Genomic DNA, 21169 nt, shown 5'->3' on the forward strand with positions numbered 1-21169 from the left:
AATATATTTGTACTAATCTTTAGCTGTTAGAGAACTAAATGCTGACAGGGGTCGTTTGGATTCATATTTGTGGTTATTAATTTTTATAGGTTGTGTGAATGAGCAGACAAAAATGGCCCTATTTGGGATTAATAAAATTATCTGATCATGATTAATAATATAAATGCTACTAATAATAATAATATTAGCAGCTTAGTTTAAAAAAAATTGGGCAGTTGTGCAACATTTTATTTAATAGTACAGAGTCAAAATTTATTGATTTCTTTTACAAGGTATAATTTCAAATAAAATGATTCCTAATGGTAGCTGTGCAAATCTTGTTATTAAGTTAGTTGTATTAGTTACACATAAAATTCCTAATGGGTATTCCTATTTTCCAAGATCCAGTATCCTATAAAAGACAGCAGAATTCAGTGCCCTTATTTGCTGAACGGTTGTTGTATAACAGCAAACTTTGGGGGAGAGGCAGTGGAAACAGGCTTGAATTAGGAGTCCATGTTGTTACCTTTTAGGAGAAGATGGAGAAGATGGATTTATTTGAAGGTTCTCCAATCAGAGTTAGTGGATCAAGCTGGAACCAGGGAGGTTGTTGCAGCTCTTCAGGGGTCTCAGTTTCAGAGCAATGATGTTCCATCCACTGTAAATTCATGGAGCACAGGAAAAAAACAAAACATTAATAAAAAAAAAAAAAGATTGCAAAAGACACTTAGAATCGCCGCTATGAATTTGTCTTTGCAGCCGAGGAGTTCTAATTATGGGAAAGAAAAGTAAATGCTAGGCAAGACATACAAACATGACCACCACACACACACACACACACACACACACACACACACACACACACACACAAAGATCAAAAGCTATGGCGACAGCGCCAAGGAAAACCTCCCTTTTAACAGGAAGAAACCTCCAGAACTACCAGGCTCACGGAGGGGCTGCCATGTGCTGTGACCGGCTGGGATTCTGTCTGCATATCAGAGATTCAAAATGTTCTATTCATAATACTATTTCATTTGTAGTATTTTCTTTTCTATGTCTATTTTAAATGTCATTGTTTTCCTGTCACACTTAGTGTGGTTCATTCTACCTACTTTCTCCTAATCTCCACATCACACTGATCAGATGGTGATGCCTTTCACCATGGTTTATCTCTGACATCAGCACCAACTATTCAGTTGTTCTTATAATTTTTTTCCTACATTGCAACATAACTTTGTATGTCCAATAGCCAGATAAGTAATTAGTCTAACTATAAATTGTTATCTACAAATTCTATTAAACTGTTACGTTCCTGCAGTTGTTAATTTTTACTTACATGTAGTTAGTGTACTGCTGCCAATAAGTTCATAAACACGTCTGTTGGAAGTTATTTTATTGGAGTATCTACCAGCAAGAATTTCGAGAATCAAAGATCATTTTAACAAGGTGTGATTTCAAAAGAGTTAAACATTGCACTAACAAAATTCCTAAAAGCTGTTAAGATATTAATTTAATTATATTCAGTTTATTTTAATTGCAGAAAAGAATCCAAATGAGTCATCTTCCATTCCAAGTATTGGTACCCTCAACTATGTTGGCAAATTAGATCGTGTGATTGGCTGAAGGATCTGATTCGTCATGAACTTTGGGGGGAGGAGCAATAACGTCAGCGTGTGGTGAGAGTACAGCAGACTGGCAAAGATTTGTTTCAAGGTAAGTGCAATCCTAACCACTAACTCTTTCATTTTGTTATGATCCTAATCCTTAGTCCTTCCAATGATACAATACAAATAGCTAAACTTCCATAATTTTCATACCTGTCCCTGGACATTCCAGTTATATAATATACATCACTAATGCTTCCAACATTGTGCTGATGTCCTCTGTATGCAGTGTGTCTTTGGAAACATGCCACGCTATGTCCACCAAACATCTGAACTGCATTTAATGTTTTTGTTTATATTTTATGTATTTTCTAAAAAAAATATTTTCTCATTCAACACAGTATTGCAAGTCCTTAGTCAAGTGGGCTCCTTACAAGAAGAGGAAAATGGATAGAAGACCGAGGACTCCAATTCCTGAGGACCCTGTGAAAAGCAATAAACCACCACTGGTGGAAAAAGATGACCTAAAGTCACAGGATGAAACTAGGAAGTTGGAGATTTCTGAAGCCATTAAAGAGCCTCAGTCCAGCAATGATGGTGTGCCAGTGAATGTAAGTTAACAGAGTAACACAGCCAACAAGAAATGAAATATCAGATGAAATGAGTTACTACAACAAATACTAAGAATCTCCTCTCTTCATTTGCCTTTGCAGGCAGACGATGTTGCTGATGGGAAAGGAAAATGACTGCCAATAAAGACACTCAAACATAGCTACACACACACAAGCATGCATGCACCTGCACACAGATGTTCATATACAACAATGTTCAGATAAAGTTCAATAAAGTTCTTGTTGTTCAACGGCAAAATCCTGTGTTTTCTTTCTCACACTGATGGAGGATGGGAAAAAACAACAGTCATGGTAGTTTATTCAAGTTTATTCATTTCTTTGAAAATGTGTAATTCCAGATTAAAGTTATATTGGAGCGATCATGGCTCAAGAGTTGGCAGCTCATCCTGTAATCGGAAGGTTGCGGTTCGACCCCCGGCTCGGACTGTTTCGGTCGTTGTGTCTTGGGGCAAGACTACTGGTGGTGGTCAGAGGGTCTGGTGGGGCCAGTGTCCGGCAGCTTCGCCTCTGTCAGTGCACCCCAGGGACTACGTAAAGCGCTATACGAATACAGACCATTTAATAAGATTCACAAAACACATTAATTGACTGTTATTTATTATAATTACAGAAAAGACTCCAAGTGAATCATCTTCAATTCCAAGTACTAGTACCTTGTATTATAGGCAAAATTAATAACGTGATTGGCTGAAAGATCTGTGTAGTCATGAGTTTGGGTGGGAGGGGCAGTGGTGTCAGAGTATGGTAAGAGTACAGCAGACTGGAAAAGATTTGTTTCAAGGTAAGTTCAATCAAAATCACTAATGCTTTCATTTTTATGATATTAATCTCTTGTCCATCCAGTTATAGAATATAAATCACTAATGCTTCCAACATTGTGCTCATGTTCTTTTTGTACTGATAGCCCTGCAGATTACTTGAAGGAGTTTAGATTAACAATCCAATTTCTAACTATATATTAAAACAACACTTTATAAATATAGTTCATTGATATCTTTGACAAAGTGTAATTCCAGATTAAAATGGAGGTACACTAACAACATACCTAAAGGATGATATGTAAATGCCATTAATTAGGTTTGTGAGATTAATTACATATAAAATTCCAAACAAACCATCCTTGATTTCAAGTTAGTTTAGTAATGGATTATTTGATTTGCTAATCAACACTGATGTGAGCAGAAGTCCTGAGAAGTGTGATTTTGGTCCTATCCAAATGACTCTGTTATTTTTTTTTTAAAACAAAGTCTCTAAAGCTTCCAATTTTAGAATACAAACCAATAATTCTTCCAATTTTTCCACTTTAATTTATAGATCTTGAATAGCAATTACTAATCCTTCCAGGATACTAATGTATATTTCCTCTGTATGCAGGTTATCTTTGGAAACGTAGGGTCTTTTGTTCCTTCTTAATCTGACTTTGAGAATGTCAGGTATGTTCCAGTGTGTGAGATCTACACCTGTTGATTTCTCAGATTCAGTGGTCTGAACTAAAATGTCTTTTGCCCTTCATGCAGTGGAAATACGGCTGCAAAGTGTTGCTCACAATCACTCAACCTTTGCTCAACTTCAGAGCCCACAAGATGAGTTTCCTACAAGAGAACCCTGCAGGCAAGTGCAGTTTGCCTCTTCTTAATCCACCAATGTTTTCCATAATATATAAAATTTATTTGAGTAATCTATGTGCACTTTCTTTTCATAAACTTACTTTTAGGTGCACATGTTGGAGATTAATTGATTCATGGACCTGTTGTATGCTTCTCATCACTGCTGCTGCAATCACTTTATTCTTTGTGGTGGTCTTGCTACTGCTCCATTTCAAGAAATGCATATAATTACACACACACACATTAAAACGAAGCCTAATAAAGTTTTTTTTTCTTTAACAGTGTTAATGTGCTGTGTCTTCATTATTACACTTGGGTTGGGTTAGGATAAGATAAGATAAGATAAGATAAGATAAGATAAGATAAGATAAGATAACCTTTAGTAGTCCCAGACATCGGAAAATGTGTTTAGTTACAACAGAAAGTGGACAGTGAGAATATACAAAGCAATAATTAGAAAAACACTTAAATAGGATAAGAATAAGATACTGTACACAATAGAGGTAAATAAAATACTATATACACTAGAATAACATGGAATACAAATGCTATATACAACTGAGTATAATACAACAATGCCAGAAAAGAGTATTGCACTTAACGTTATTGCTATTGCACATGTGTGAATGTGTGTGTTTTATCAGATGAAGTCTTTGTTCTGGAGTCTGACAGCAGTAGGGAGGAAAGACCTGTTAAATCTCTCCATCCCACACCGTGGGTGTCGCAGCCACTGAAGGAGCTGTTCAGTACTGTCAGCGTCTCCTGCATGGTGTGGCAGATGTTGTCCAACAGGGATGACAGTTCTGCAGCACTATATACATATGAACAGTATTAACAGAGAAAAAATATATAAAATGCACAAATATACAAACCGGTGGGTGAGGAGGTGAATGACAGTATCATCTGCTGAAGTGGGTCCAGTGATGAGCTTACCAGGTGACGAAACTGAGCCAGGACCAGAGGCTCCAGGGTCTTCATTAGGTGGGATGTCAGAGCCACCAGCCTGTAGCTGTTGAGGTCCTTGGGGCGTGAAGTCTTTGGCACTGGTACAACACAGGAGATTTTCCAGAACTGTGGGACTCTCCCCAGCCTCAGGGTCAGGTTAGAGATGTTCTCCATCACCCAACACAGTTGGTCTGATGCCAACTTGGTTTTAATCCTCCTCATTTCCCTCCTAACCTGGGTGGTTGAGAGAGACAGGCTGGAGCCTTGTGTTAATGTGTGCTGGATGCTTTTGTTGGGGGTAGGTAGTAGTGAGCAGGGTGAGTTGAGGAGGTATGAAGTGTCTGAGGTGTCAGAGGTGGAACAGCAGCAGTGGTGGTGGGTGAGTCTGCAGCCGATGTTGAAAACTCCCTCATAGAGGAATCAAATCTGTTAAAGAAATGATTCAGTTCATTTACATTCCCCCTGATCAGAGAATTCTGATCTTTGTGGCCCAAGATGGTTCTGAGGCCTCTCCAGACTTCGCAAACTTTGTTTTGCTGAAGCTGGTTCCCCATCTTCTGCCTGTAGCTGTCCTTCCCATTTCTTATCAGTCCTCTCAGCTCCTCCTTGTCTCTGGATTTGAAGAGATTTGTCTCTTCAGCTTGAGGACAGCTTTAGGCTACGTCCACACTAGCCCAGATAGATTTAAAAACTGCGTTTTCGTCTGAAAATGCTCAAAGTCAAAGTCAAAGTCAGTTTTATTTGTCAATTTCTTCAGATGTACTTGCCATACAAAGGAATTGAAATTACGTTTCACACTGTCCCATGCGTAGACATAGACAACAATAAAGTGCAGATGCACAACATTTAGGTAACATACAGGATATAACAAGACAGGACCTACACATAACATATAATAAAGTGTTCCACAGTGCGCCGTGGAAAGTAGTGTACTAGTCTACTTGACGTAGTCCCAGGTTGTGGTTGGTAAGTGTTTTTGTTTTAATGCAGCATAAGACTGTAGCAGCAGTAATAGTAATATAAATAATATAAATAGTGCTAAAGAAAATACTAAAAATACTAAAAATATATAGCAGCAGGTGTGTGCAATTGTAATGCAGAGGTAGTCGTTTCCAGTCAGGAATGTGGAGAGTGTTTCCTTGTTGTGGAGTGTGTGTGTGTGTGTGTGTGTGTGTGGGGGGGGGGGGGGGGGGGGGGGGGGGGTCCAGTCTGTCTTCCTATACTCCTGTCAGTCTGGTGGTTCTGCTGGCTGGGAGCCGGGAGGGGAGAGAGTTCAGCAGTCTCACAGCCTGGTGGATGAAGCTGTTGGTGAGCCTGGTAGCGCGGGAGCGGAGACTTCTGTATCTTTTTCCGGAGGGCAGGAGGCTGAACGGACAGTGCGCGGGGTGGGTTGCATCGTTGACAATTGTGATGGCTTTGCGGGTAAGGCGGGTGGTGTAGATGTCTTGCAGGGAGGGGAGTGGTACACCAACTATCCTCTCAGCTGTTCTCACAATGCGTCCAATACGTCCAAACTAGCGTTTTCAGTGGTTTTCACAGAGTTGCGCATCCACATTGAAATGGCAGAAAATGCTTACATTCCAGTACTGCTCATGCATGAAATGCAAGAAGATTCGACCTGCCTCATTTCTGTCTGCTGCTTATTTACTTTCTGGCTTTTTGAAACGTTGCGGCAAAATGTTGAGGAAAAGCACCACTTTTTTTAAATGGACTAAGAATGAGGTGGAGTTGTTGCTGCGAGTAACACAAAAATACAAAGTTGCAAAAGCGAATGACAGTTAAAGAATTTGAAGAAAAGCTATCTGGAGCATGTACAGACTGATATAAATCTTGAATAGGGCTGTCAAAACTGATTTAGTTTAATTGGTCACATGACTGCATCATATGACTAACATGCATCATCATTTTAGAAAGTCTCAGTTTTCACTGTCCGCACTGAGACGCTAAAGCACCGTTTTCAAATGTAACGTTTTCAAAATATTACATTGATGTTGATGTCCTCACCATGGTCGTCACAGATCACCTCCCACAAAGTAGACACAAAACAGTCCTTAAGAGCCTCCTCGCTCTCCTCCAACCATCTATGCACTGTGCGGGTGGCTGGTGGCTCCCTGTGCACTAAGGGCTCATACACAGGGACAAGGTGCACCAGGTTGTGATCAGATCTTCCCAAGGGAGGGAGAGGTGCTGAACTGTATGCCTCTTCTAGCTGGCATACAGTAAGTCCAGTGTTTCATTGTTGGCTTCATTGTTGGATCAAATAATAGGCATGTACTATTAACACTGAAAACAAGGCCATTTTGAGTTGTGGGCATGTGCCATAACAGCCGGAAGTAAGAGAATGAGAAAAATCATCTTTGCGCCAGCTACAAGATTGATGGGATTCAAACTGTATATATTGGAATAAAATATAGGTGAATCAAAATACGATCAGAATGGCAATAATACTTTATTCATCCCTAAGGAATTTATGTTCACAGTCACTCCAAGACAGTAAGAACAGTAGCTGACCAAATTAAATAAATACAATATTTTATAAGGTTATAAAATCATTCTAATAGATATAAATAGTTCTGATTTTAAATACCCCAGTATATTGCACAGATTAAATATATGTGATTGACATTGGGGTGATGTAAAAGTATAAAACTTCACTTTCTGTGTAGAGAATGTGCAGATAATAAGGCTGTATAACTATGGCAGTGTGTACTATGCTTTAGTTGGAGAAGTTGCACAGAGATATCCACAGGCAGATTTCTTATGTCGTTCAGTGGTGCATTATGGGTAATCTCAGCCTCTCACTGAGCATACTCCTGTCACCAGCACGTCATGGGGTGGCTGGCATTGTCCAGCATTGTCCTTGTTTCAGACTGTCCCACAACATTATCGGCCTTGTGGACCAGTTTATTGAGCCAGTTGGCATCTGCAAACTGCAACCTGCTGCCCCAGCATGCAATAGCAAAGAGGATGGCACTGGCCACAACAAACTCATAGAAAATCGTCAACCACCTCAGAAAATTACTTGGGCCCTCTCGAGTGCAGTGGTGTTTTTTACCCAGTCCAGTTTATTTTCAGTGTGTACTTATATTTACAGTGCTCCACTATGTCTGCATTGACCCCTTTGATTAAAACAGGGGTCACAGGTTTCCTGGTCTTCCTAAAGTACAAAATCAATTTTTTGGTCTTTTTCACTTTAAACTGCAGAGGATTTTGCTCAGACTACATGACAAAGGGGTGCGCCACAGCCTGGCACTCATCACCCTCAGTGATGCATCCAACCACCACAGAGTCATCAGAAAACGCCTGATGATGGCAGGTCTCTGTGCAGTAGCTGAAGTTTGTGATGTAGAAGGTGAAGAGAAAGGGGAGAGGACCGTCTCTTGTGATGCCACTGTGTTGCTGATCACCTTGTCAGACACCTTGTGTTGAAGATGCATTTATTGTGGTTGTCCTGTCAGGTAATCAACAATCCAGGACCAAGAGTGACCTGACTATGTTGAGAGTGATTTAGGAAAATTATGGCCAGTGTTGTGGCTAAGAATAAATAAAGCAGGCAAAAATAATGCTTTACATAAAGCATGTGTAGTCTTACCCACACTAAACGACTAATTACATTTATTCACTGATTTATTTGATGTATTAAAGGGTGTAATTCCAAATGAACATTTTTCTCATGTTTATGTTATGGATATTTATATATACTAATGTATGCTGAAAAGACATTCTAAGTTATAAATCCAAATGAGTGATACTTCACACTATCAAAATTCCTAGAGGAAGATGTGGAAATCAATCAAATTATTGGTAAGAAATCACATGACCAAAGCAGAGAGCATGATTGGTTGAAAGATCTGAATGCTAAGATCCCCATAGAGTATATCCAGAGCTGTTAGTGTTCATTAAATTGAAGATGGTGGAATTACATAAAGGTAAGTTTAGATAAAATTAACTAATTCTTTCCAACTGGAACATCCAAATCCCTAATCTCTTGTGTCCCATTTAAATACTATAATTCCAAGTATTGTATATAAATCACTAATGTGATTTATATTATCATTCTTGTGTGTGTGTGTGGGGGGGGGGGGGGGGGGGAGCCTTTCATAATTAAAGTCTACAGTCAAGGAAGAAGTGAGTAACAAAATGCAATACTTGTTCATACCTTTATACCTTGTAGCACCACACGTTAAGACATATGTAATTCTCTGTGAGCACTTATTGAATTTATTTTAATAGCCATTCAACCACACTAACATCTTTTTTCAACAGCTCTTCTTTGCTGAAGGACTCTGTAATGATTAGTCAAACTGAATCCATTTTTAGAAATTTGTTTCAAAGTAAGTGAAATTTAAATCAATTATTCATCCACTCAAATCTCCAATTCTTCTAATCCTTAAGTATTATTCCCCAATTCTTCCAAGTCTTGTATCCAAAGTAACAACTATTCCAACAAATAAATACATATCACTAAAAGTTTAAACAACATATTTCCCCATTCAAAGTAATTATTTTAGTTATTTTGTAATTATATCATGAATTTAGAGGTATACATCTTAACCTTTAAGAATTTAAGATTAGACACATAATGAATTTGTTTTAAACATACTGTCTGCAAATTGTTTTACAAGTCAAACATTATTTTGTAGAGAGACTATAGATTTGTCCTTTGGACGTGAAGGGGAGTTAAGCTCAACAGTGAGTAAACATTCATATACACATTAGTGGAACTGCATATTTACACATATATTTCTTTATCAAAACTTATACTTATTTATTTTTTGAAAGAGACAGCTTTTAAAAAAAAAAAACAACTGTCAGGAAAAATACTGCTTTAAAAAATTGGAATCACCTTATTTAAGTTCAATATAAATTCACGGAAGTGTTATGAAAGCTCTAAGTCAAATGAAGCCATTTTAAATGGTTCAGCATTGGCTGCATCTGCTGAGGATTCATGTGTACATGTATTTTAAAATAATGATGTCAAGCGCCTTGATGGAATTGAAAAATCAATAAATGTTTTTCACCTTTTAGTGACTTAATTACAATCATTAATTCAGAGAAAATGTAGCAAATTAACCTACCATTCTGAATTACACCAACCCCTGAACAGGCTCTTCTGGGACAATTTGAGGCCAAAGGGTCGAAGGGATCTAAGGGTTCTTTTATTTTGAGAATGAGAAGTTGTAATGAGACAATTCAGAGGTTATAATATTTTCAAAAATAAGATCAAAGATTGGGTTAATTTTACCAATTTAAAAGACTAATTCATTCACTAGTATCGCATTCCATAGTTATTCCAGGTGGGTTCTCCAAATAACTGGTCCATAACTTAAGAAAAAATACAAAAGACTTGAAACTTATTTTAATCACCTATTAAAAGTGGCAGGCTTTTTATTATGTCAAGGTTTTCTTTTAATTCCTTTAATATTTGGTCAAGTATTGAGAAGTGTACACCTCAATTTGAAGACTTGCGGGCAAATAACTATAAATAATTCAACAAATAATTCACCTGTTCTGATGTGTATTCATCTCTACAGGAAAAATGCCACGTCAGATGACAGAATGCCCAATATGCTTGATTCCATATGTTGCAGTTGGGCAGCATTTTAAAACATACCACCATGTTGTAAACAAAGAAGAATTACATTTACTGCTAAATTACTGCTCTACAGTGTAAGTCACTGTCATAAAGTATATGACAAAACATTGCAACAATTTAAAGTGGTAGTTGTAAAAAACTGGATGTGATATGCAGTTACAGGGGCAGGCTGGACTGTCCAGTATGTAAAGCTAAAAGCCGTATAAGACTGGACAAGCACTTGCAAAATGTCCACTGTGATATTGAGGTTAGTGTTTTGTATAGTTTACATTTTGTTGTGAAATTAGAATGTATTTTTTGCAACATGTTTCACAAACTTTCTCAAACATTGCTTGTCCTATTGTTTATACCCTTTCAGAAATCAGATCAGAAGAAAGTAATAAGGACAGCGAAACGATTGGCTAATCTGAAAGCCCTCAAAGCTCTCAGACGTTCAAATCCACAGCCTCCAATGGTGACCTCACTGGACATAGAGCAGCTGACTGAAAGCAGTGATCAAGAAGAGCGAATAGATAGCAGTGATACCAATGAAGATCGTGCAGAGATTAGACAAGACAGCTCAGTCCATTCCCCTGTCCATCAGTCAGATGATGCTCAAGTCCAACATCAGAAGTGCAAAAAGTGCAAAGAACAGGATTTGTTACTTAAACTCCTGAAAAGGAAACTGAAAAGACTGAAATCCACTAAGGATAAACTTGGCCTTAAACCTCTCAACCCCCCAAAGCGCCAGAAATTTGAAAGAAGAAAACCTGACCCAACAGCCCGGCTTCCTAAATTTGGTATGAATTATTTAGCAAAAATGTTTTTTTCTTCTGTAGTATAATGTGAATTTTTGGAACTGGTTGTTCTATGTACGAACTCACTTCCTGCTAATTAAACAGATACTACTAATTAGCAATATCTTCCAAATATCCTTGTCAACCAACTGAATTAGAAGAATGTTTTCTGTACTTCATCAGTTTGTCATGACACTTCTAATTGCTATTTTGTTACTACACTGTATTTTAAACAGAGAAAGTCCTGAATGCTTGGTTTCAGCACATTTGTGGGACAAGTAAAAAGGACATCGACAATGCCAAACAACGGGTCTATCATGTCCGTACCTGGGCATATTTCCTGTCTCACAATCAAGTCCCTGCAATGACGTTTGCATTTATGGACAACAGAGAAAGACTGACTGAGTACATTTTTTAAAATTTCTGTGATATATCAATATGGTCTTTAAATGATGATGTGACGAATTCTGCTTCTGGGCCTAAAGTGGTCTGCATTTAATAAGGCTGTTGTGTTTTTAACATGTTTTAATGCTTTGTATCTTGTTCTATTTAATCTCAACAAGCCCCTAAAAACAGTCAGTGATTACTGTCAGCTTCTCTCGGTTTTTATTAAGCTCAGTTTTTAAACCCTTACGATGTAACTACAGCCTAGCCCATGCAGCAGTATACTATTGACTAACCTCATATTGTGGATGGATCTCGGTGGTTCTCCTGACTGAAGTTTGGTCCGTTTACAGCAACCTGCCATGCGATTGCATTTGTCCCTAGGGCACTGGGCACTCTTACATTAACTTTTATCTAGTGAAAAAAAGTCCTCCATTCGTTAGCGTTTGTCCGCCAGCTTTACTGTTTATGTTATGCTAACATAGCTTTGTCGCACTAGCGATCATGTAGCACATCTTTATATACCAGCTAGTCCAACTTCAGAACCCTAAAAAACTCGCTGCTTTTACTTTCTTATCTTCATTTACGCTGGAAGTGATTGCAGTACGTTTTAATTTGTTTCATAAATCTCTCAGTCAGAACATGGTATATTATATTTAGATGGAAGCTAGCAAGCTAACTCCCTGCTAACTTTTAACTCCGTTGAATATCATAAATTCTGTTTTCATGGACGCCTGGATGTTAAACTTACTTGTTACACCTGGTAGAGCATCCACACTGATCATTTTATTACAGATTAAAGAACTTAGACAGTTTTTCAACTCTCTGTAATGCTGCAGTGATCATTTGACTTAGGGACCTGCAGCGGAGTTTGGGCCCAGACATGGCTTATGATGTCAGACTTAAAGACCAGATACAGTGATCTCAATAATATAAAAGAACTGATTACTGATTTGTGTTTGTTTGTGGGCCTTTTTTAGATGGACAACTGATCTGAATAAATATGCTGTAACAACCAAAAGGATCTGGATTGGAAATGTGAGGGCGTTCTTGCAATTTCTGATTGATGCACAACTGCCAGAGGTCAGAGTCTCCCGTAAGGCTTTAAAGGGGACTTTATTTGCACTTCAGTCAGAAATGAAGAAGAGCAGAAGGGAGTTACAAACCCACAGGCAAGACATCCGGATCAAAAAATCACGTAAGATCCAACTTTACTACTTAGTTGTTACCTAGAATGTGCAGTAAATAAATTATTTATAAATGTCATGATATCATGACTGTGATGTAGTGAGGAACAAGGACTCAAAATGTTATAATCTATAAGTATAAATCTAAGTATAAATTGTATATAAGTATATGTTTTGTGCATTGTATACGTACAGTGGTATGCAAAAGTTTGTGCACCCCTGATGTTTTTCAGGATTTTTCTTTATAAATCATTGGTTGCTTGGATTAGCAATTTCAATTCAATACATCATAAAAATCTGTATTAGGTCTAAAATACAACTTGTTTTATATTTACAACATTGCGTGCAGCATGAATGAGCATGACTGGAGCTGCAAGAACATAAACACATTCTGTGTCTTTTAGAAATGCTTGTAGATCCTGCCCACATCACTGATTTTCTCAAGACGGCCACCACACTCATCCCTGAAGCACTCGGTAAGTGTTTAGTTCATTTGTTCATAAAGACAACTCTAATAACCCCAATAATGTCTTTATTAAAGAGAAATTATATAATATTTACTTACCAGCTGTAATCTGTATGTATATGTAGTTCAGAATCTCAGATTTACAGAAATATATGACAGAACTTTTTGCTTTCAATTATAACAGACTGCTCATTTATAATCACTTGTTGGACTTTTGATTTTTGTTCAAATATATAATACATATACAAACAGTAGCATTTGTGATGTTTATATAGGATTATATTAGGGGGAATATTTACCAGTATAAGGGATATACTCCCCTATCCCTTGTGTCTTACCGTGCAACCTCTATGTTACTCAATAGTCGTTCTTGAGAAAAATCCCACAACTAAGAACCTAGACTGGTTCTATGGTCTTCTGGCTGGATTTGTCATCTGCACAACTGGGCACAGAAGAGGCGTCATATCAAATATGACAGTTGAGGAAGTTGGCACTGCTGAAGTGGATGATGATGGCCGGCGGATAATCAGAGTAAAATCATTAAGAAATTATTTTTTCTCTCTGATTAAAGATTCTTTCTTACCAGCGACATCAATGACTGTGTGCAATGTTATTTAGTTGCTGATTCTTTTACAGGTAAAAGAACACAAGACCAAAGAAACATTTGGCCATGCACTTGTTCCCCTAACGAAAGACGAATACATATGGTTTCACCGCTTTGCGTACCACCGCCACAGATACCCTGGTGGATCATCACAATTGATTTTTGCCAACACTCATGGAGGGCCTTATTGTAGGATGTTGACTTCATTTCAAGATGCATGGAGGAAGTTTGGTATTCCAGGAAAACCAACCTTCTCTATGATTAGGAGCAGCATCAGCACTTTTGTGAGTAGTTTCCACTTTATGGTGATTCAGTGTTTTTTCCTTCCTATCCTTTTAGAGGGATGATATGAAACAGTCACCCTTAGTTTAAAAAAAGGGTTCTACTCCCAGTGTTTTAATGTTGAAAGGACATTTCTTTTTCTTTATATTGTCTTCTGTTGTATTTCTTTTTGTGGTTCTGTCCTTAGCTCTGCAAATCTTGAAAATGTCAAATGTTAATAACATTATTTAATGTTTACATTTGTAGAGTGGGAGATCCTTGGGAACCCAAAGCAAGGTACAAGTCCATCGGATGATGTGCCATTCTGATGCAACTGCGGCGAGATTTTATGAGGCAGATTTAAACTTTGACGAAGCCTTCAAGTGCCGCAATAATGCTGCAAAGGCACTTGCTGTGAACAATAGAAGCAGAGACTCTGAGGAATCTACAACCTCAGAAGACAATGAAGATGTGTTGGAGAGAAGATATGCTGGACTGAAGAAAAGAAAGTCTAGTCAAAATGCCACAAGAGGAGAAATTGTGAAAAAGAAGACCAAACTGCATGCAAACACCAATGACACAGACAGCAGCAAAGATGAAAGTAACAATGAAGTCAGGAAAGTCATTGACCCGGCAGCAAGAAACACATCTGGAAAACACCCACATAAACAGAGTGGCAGGGGAAGAGCAGGAGTGAGGGTAGAAGAAGACACAACAGGTGATGAAGATATGCCAGGGATGGTGACTACAGAGAGTAGTGAAGGTGAAGATTATGATGATAACTCTGAACACATTGACCTTACAGCAGCAGGTACATTGGGATCCACCAAAGGTAAAGATAATGCTAAAGAAAAAGGAAAAGCCACAAAGGACACAGGACATTTCTATAGTCGTACTCAATTTCTTAAAAAGAAGAATACATGTTGGGAATCTCCTAAAATTATGTCAGAAAGAATTGCAATCCAAAGAAAAATGCAAAAAGCTGTAAGACCAAACGAAACAACAGAGGGTGTGAACCAAACACAGACAGAGACAAGAGATGAAGACAATGAAGCCTTGAGGCCAGAAAGCTTGAGTGAAAATGAAAACAGTATACAAACAGTGACTACAGATAATGAAGAAGACAAACCTGAAGATGAAAATGGTCACTTGGTGAACACAACAGACAGAGACCAAGACGTTTCCAGTGGACTAGTGAGAAAAACTACAGAAAAAAATCAAAGCTTTGAACAGAGAGGACATAGGCAAAAATAAAAATGAACCACAGACAAAGACGACTACCAAGGAAAAAGGCCATTTGAGAGCAGAAGGAACAATTAAAAACAAAGACACAGTTAGAGTAAAAGAAGATGGCCCTTGGACTAGCTATGAGTCTCCATTGGCACACCCAAAAAAGAGGAAAAAGTCTCTAACGCAGAAAAGGTCTTTGACAAAGTGTGATGAAAGCAAAGAAAGAAAGCAAGAAGGCAACAAGCAAGAAAGAAAAAGACCAAAGAGCCTGACTGCAAGACAGCTGTTAAGTCCAAAGATGCTCAGAAGTAACAAGAACAATGACCCACCTAAAGATACCAACAAAAGACAAAAAGCCATACAAAGACTCAGAGGAAAAGAGTTTTTCGGTTGTTTGTTTTACTACATTTTTGAAAACGTTGTGATCATGTGAGGTTTTTTGTTGTTTACTTATTTTATACAGACACTCTGACTGTTTCTTTTTTTATATATTTATTTTAATCATTTTGGTCATGTGAGGTCTTTTTGTTATGTTTAACAATTGGTTTTATTTTTTACTTTTAACTTAAAAAAAAAAAGAGAAATACTGATATACATAAGTTCTTGACAACAAATGCCAAATGCAATAATAAAAACTTTTCTGTTCAATTTGAAAATTGTGTGTCTTTGTTTGCTTGCCAATCATTATTCATGGATTTCCTTGTAATTCCAAATAACTCACATTTTATACAGACAAGGCTGCTAAAGGATGATATGTAGATGTCATTAATAACATTAGCTGGATTAACACAAAAGAAAAGAAGAAAAGGATGAAGAAGATTGAGAAGCAACAAGAGAAGCTAGAAAGTTTTGCTGAGGATTGTATATCGCTGCCATTGCCCAAACTGAGCAGTCATATTTCACCTCAGTTGAACGCCTCCACAACCTCTGAACTGCCTGCCATAACCACGCCACCATCACTTCACCTGCCTGTTGCTGATACATCACCGCCAAATCTACCGGCAGTCTGCTCCACCACCATCTCCCCCGCCTGCAGCTGCTACACCATCATCACCATTGGATAAACTGTCTGCAGCTGCGGCGCTACCAGAGGGGCCCGCTCTGCCCAAGAGGGTCAGCATGCAGGAATGGCCCGCAAAGTCGGAGCTGGAGGTCAGCACGCCCCAGTGACCTGCTCAGTCGGAGCTGGAGGTCAGAGCACAGGAGGGACATCCACGTCCAGCATGGCCTGCTCATCACAAACCACCTGCCGTGCTTCGCCATTGCCCATCGGAACTGCTACATGGCAGTCCACCATAGCTCCTTCGCTACCACCAGACACGTGGTCGGACACCAGAATTGCAGCGACACTGCTACCAGGTCCTGACCGTGAAAAAGTTAGTCAGAAAAAGACATCTAATTAGTTGGTGATTGAGTATTCATTGTCAGATGTGAATGCAATTCAATTCAATTTTGTTTATATAGTGACAAATCACACCAACAGATGTCTCAAGCTGCTTAATTTCAGGTTAAGACCCGAAAATAATATTAAGAAAACAGGAAAAAACTGATGATGGCCATCAAGAGCAAAGGCTTTGAGGACAGTGGAAAGGAAAACCTCCCTTTTAACAGGTGAGATCAATTTATTCACTTCCATTAACAGACACTCCAATAACTGGATAAAAATTCTTTTTTCTGTCATTGTTAGTGTCGATCATTCCACCTACGTTCTCCACCACATCACACTGATCAGATGGTAATGCCTTTCACCCTAGTTTATCTCTGACATCAGCACCAACTATTATTTTATGTTTTTTGTTGGAAGTTATATATCTACCAGCAAGAATTTTGAGAATCAAATATCACTTTAACAAGCTGTGATTTCAAATGAGTTAAATGTTGCACTAATAAGATTCCCAAAAGCTGTTAATATATTAATTTAATTACATTTAGTTTTTTAATTATAGAAAAGATTCCAAAGGAGTCATCTTCCATTCCAAATACTGGTACCCTCAACTATGTTGGCAAATTAGATCGTGTGATTGGCTGAAGGATCTGTCTTGTCATGAACTTTGGGGGGAGGAGCAATAACGTCAGCGTGTGGTGAGAGTACAGCAAACTGGCAAAGATTTGCTTCAAGGTAAGTGCAATCCTAACCACTAACTCTTTCATTTTGTTATGATCCTAATCCTTAGTCCTTCCAATGGTACAATACAAATAGCTAAACTTCCATAATTTTCATCCCTGTCCCTGGACATTCCAGTTATATAATATACATCACTAATGCTTCCAACATTGTGCTGATGTCCTCTGTATGCAGTGTGTCTTTGGAAACATGCCACGCTATGTGCACCAAACACCTTAACTGTATTTAAGGTTTTTGTTTATATTTTATATATTTTTAAAAATATTTTCTCTTTCAACACAATATTGCAAGTTCTTAGTCAAGTGGGCTCCTTACAAGAAGAGGAAAATGGATAGAAGACCGAGGACTCTAATTCCTGAGCACCCTGTGAAAAGCAATAAACCACCACTGGTGGAAAAAGATGACCTAAAGTCACAGGATGAAACTAGGAAGTTGGAGATTTCTGAAGCCGTTAAAGAGCCTCAGTCCAGCAATGATGGTGTGCCAGTGAATGTAAGTTAACAGAGTAACACAGCCAACAAGAAATGAAATATCAGATGAAATGAGTTACTACAACAAATACTAAGAAACTCCTCTCTTCATTTGTCTTTGCAGGCAGACGATGTTGCAGATGGGAAAGGAAAATGACTGCCATTAAAGACACACAAACATAGCTACACACACACAAGCATGCATGCACCTGCACACAGATGTTCATATACAACAATGTTCAGATAAAGTTCAATAAAGTTCTTGTTGTTCAACGGCAAAATCCTGTGTTTTCTTTCTCACACTGATGGAGGATGGGAAAAGTCAACAGTCATGGTATTCAAAAAGAATATAATGCAAAGATTTGCAGCTGAATCACAACTTGAGGAGCAGCATTGTAATGTACTTCTTATATAATACTATTGTATACCTACTGACTACCTGAAGCACTATAGATAAAAAGTCCCATTTTAACTGTGGATTCAAACAATCCTTTATTCAAAAAAATGTTTATTCTTTTCTTTGTAATTCCAGATTAAAGTTATAGTACACTAATAAGATTCCTAAAGGATGATAACCAAAAGCAATTCATTAGGTTTGTTGAATTAATTACACAAAATTCCTAAGAAATCATCCCTGATTCCAAGTTACAGTGTCCTGCAATGTGTTGCAGAAATGGATTGTCTGATTTGCTAATCAAGAGTGATGTCAGAGTGATGTCACCAGAAGTCCCGAGAGGTGTGATTTGGTAAACGGTAAGTCTAATCACAATTCCTTCTATCCAAATGACTAATTCTATTTTTTTTTAAAAATCCTTATCCCTATAGCTTCCAATTTTAGAATACAAATCAATAATAATTCTTTCAATTCCAATTTTTTCACTTTAATTCATAGATCTTCCACTTATTGAATAGAAATTACTAATCCTTCCAAGATACTAATGCATATTTCCTCTGTGTGCAGCTTATCTTTGGAAATTGGGTCTTTTGTTCCTTCTTATTACTCCTGTGAAAATCTCAGGTATGTGCTAGTGTGTTAGATCTACACCTCTTTGATTTCTGAGATTGAGTGGTCCCAACTGATGCTCCTGGAATGTCATTTGTAATTCCTGCAGTGGAAATGCAGATGCAATGCGTTGCTCCCAATATAGCACCTGTTGGTCAGATCCAGAGCCACCAGGCTGAACATCCTGTAGCAGAACGTTGCAGGCAAGAGCAATTTCTCTTATACACTGATATTTTACACATTATAATAAATCCAATGATGTTTACATTTTGTTTGTATAAACTGATAACTTTCAGGTGCAGATGCGGACATTTGGACAAACTGTTCATGTGGATAATCCTCATTGCTGTTTTTGCGATCATTGCACTCTACGTGATCATTTTGCTACTGCTTTATTACAACAACAACTTTTCATGAGTTCATCCACAAACCACTGAGCAAAAGACAATAAAGATTTTGTTGTTCAATGTCAAAATACGTAGTCTTCATTCTCACACTGGGTTAATGCGGGATGTCAAAGTTTGTGTAACATCAAGATTTATGGTGGTTCAAACTGCAGACAAGAAAAGAAAACTAAAGGTGAATCCAAATGTGATGCTCATTGTTGTTCCCAAGACTAAGTAAAAGATGCAATGTAATATATTTGTACTAATCTTTAGCTGTTAGAGTACTAAATGCTGACAGGGGTTGTTTGGATTCATATTTATGATTATTAATTTTTATAGGTTGTGTGAATGAGCAGACAAAAATGGCCCTTTTTGGGATTAATAAAGTTATCTGATCATGATTAATAATATAAATACTACTAATAATAATATTAGCAGCTTAGTTTAAAAAAAACTTTGGGGCATTTGTGCAACATTTTATTTAATAGTACAGAGTCAAAGTTTATTGATTTCTTTTACAAGGTATAATTTCAAATAAAATGATTCCTAATGGTAGCTGTGCAAATCTTGTTATTAAGTTAGTTGTATTAGTTACACATAAAATTCCTAATGGGTATTCCTATTTTCCAAGATCCAGTATCCTATAAAAGACAGCAGAATTCAGTGCCCTTATTTGCTGAACGGTTGTTGTATAACAGCAAACTTTGGGGGAGTGGCAGTGGAAACAGGCTTGAATTAGGAGTCCATGTTGTTACCTTTTAGGAGAAGATGGAGAAGATGGATTTATTTGAAGGTTCTCCAATCAGAGTTATTGGATCAAGCTGGAACCAGGGAGGTTGTTGCAGCTCTTCAGGGGTCTCAGTTTCTGAGCAATGATGTTCCATCCACTGTAAATTCAGGGAGCAGAAACACAACAAATCATTAATAAAAAAAAAAAAAGATTGCAAAAGACACTTAGAATCGCCACCATAAATTTGTCTTTGCTGCCGAGGAGTTCTAATTATGGGAAAGAAAAATAAATGCTAGGCAAGACATACAAACATGACCACCACACACACACACACACACACACACACACACACACACACACACACACACAAACAGTTAAGAGGTCAAGATTAGTCAGAAATATATATCTAATTGGTTGGTGATTGATTATTCATTGCAGGATGTGAACTCAATTCAATTCAGTTTTGTTTAATGCCATATAGTGCCAAATTCCACCAACAGTTTCTTCAAGCTGCTTTGAAAGGTAACGACCCTTACAACAATATCAAGAAAACAGAACAAAATGACTATGGCCTTTGTGAGCAACACCTATGGTAACAGTTGTAATGAAAACCTCCCTATTAACAGGAAGAAACCTCCACCACTACCAGGCTCACAGAGGGGCTGCCATGTGCTGTGACCGGCTGGGATTCTGTCTGCATATCAATTCAATTCAATAAAACTTTATTGATACCAAAGGTTGACCCCGAAGGAAATTGGTTTAAGGCTGCCGACCTTTTGCCAGCGCCATCTTACCCTTCCGAACATACATACATTACACAAACATAACATGGGGAAGACAGGACAGAGACGCATAACAATGGAAAATCCACAACACGAGGAAAGACGAGGAGAAAAAAGAACTCCCCCCAGTCTGAGCTCACACAGGTAGATCAGTTTGAGAACAGAAAGAAACACCTCAGTACATGAATCATCACATCTCACAACATAGAAGACATAAGCTTCGAAGGCATTTGGAGGGGGTGGGGGGGTGGGGGGAAGTGTAGGTCTGTGTGAGTGTGAGTGTGTGTGTGTCCTGCCGAGAGAAAGTTTCCCTTCACTTGGTTAGGTAAAAGTCAACAATCTTCGGTTGACGCGGGTGGTCTTGAATGAGGAGGGAGATACAATAAACGGTCTTGTTATCAA

At 38.0% G+C, this 21169-nt stretch overlaps 2 long non-coding RNA genes across 2 annotated transcripts; one reads left to right on the plus strand and one right to left on the minus strand.

Annotated features, from left to right (window-relative positions):
- Nucleotides 1–301: 301 nt before the first annotated feature.
- LOC134639726 (uncharacterized) lies at nt 302–20066 on the minus strand. Its single transcript, XR_010095382.1, has 3 exons — nt 20011–20066; nt 506–637; nt 302–391 (listed from the first exon to the last, which is right to left on the minus strand). It is a non-coding gene; the product is annotated as an uncharacterized LOC134639726 (long non-coding RNA).
- Nucleotides 1656–2382, plus strand: LOC134639920 (uncharacterized). Its single transcript, XR_010095393.1, has 3 exons — nt 1656–1692; nt 1985–2194; nt 2297–2382. It is a non-coding gene; the product is annotated as an uncharacterized LOC134639920 (long non-coding RNA).
- Nucleotides 20067–21169: the final 1103 nt, after the last annotated feature.

The sequence above is a fragment of the Pelmatolapia mariae genome, linkage group LG13 (assembly GCF_036321145.2).
Source record: "Pelmatolapia mariae isolate MD_Pm_ZW linkage group LG13, Pm_UMD_F_2, whole genome shotgun sequence".
Taxonomy (NCBI): domain Eukaryota; kingdom Metazoa; phylum Chordata; class Actinopteri; order Cichliformes; family Cichlidae; genus Pelmatolapia; species Pelmatolapia mariae.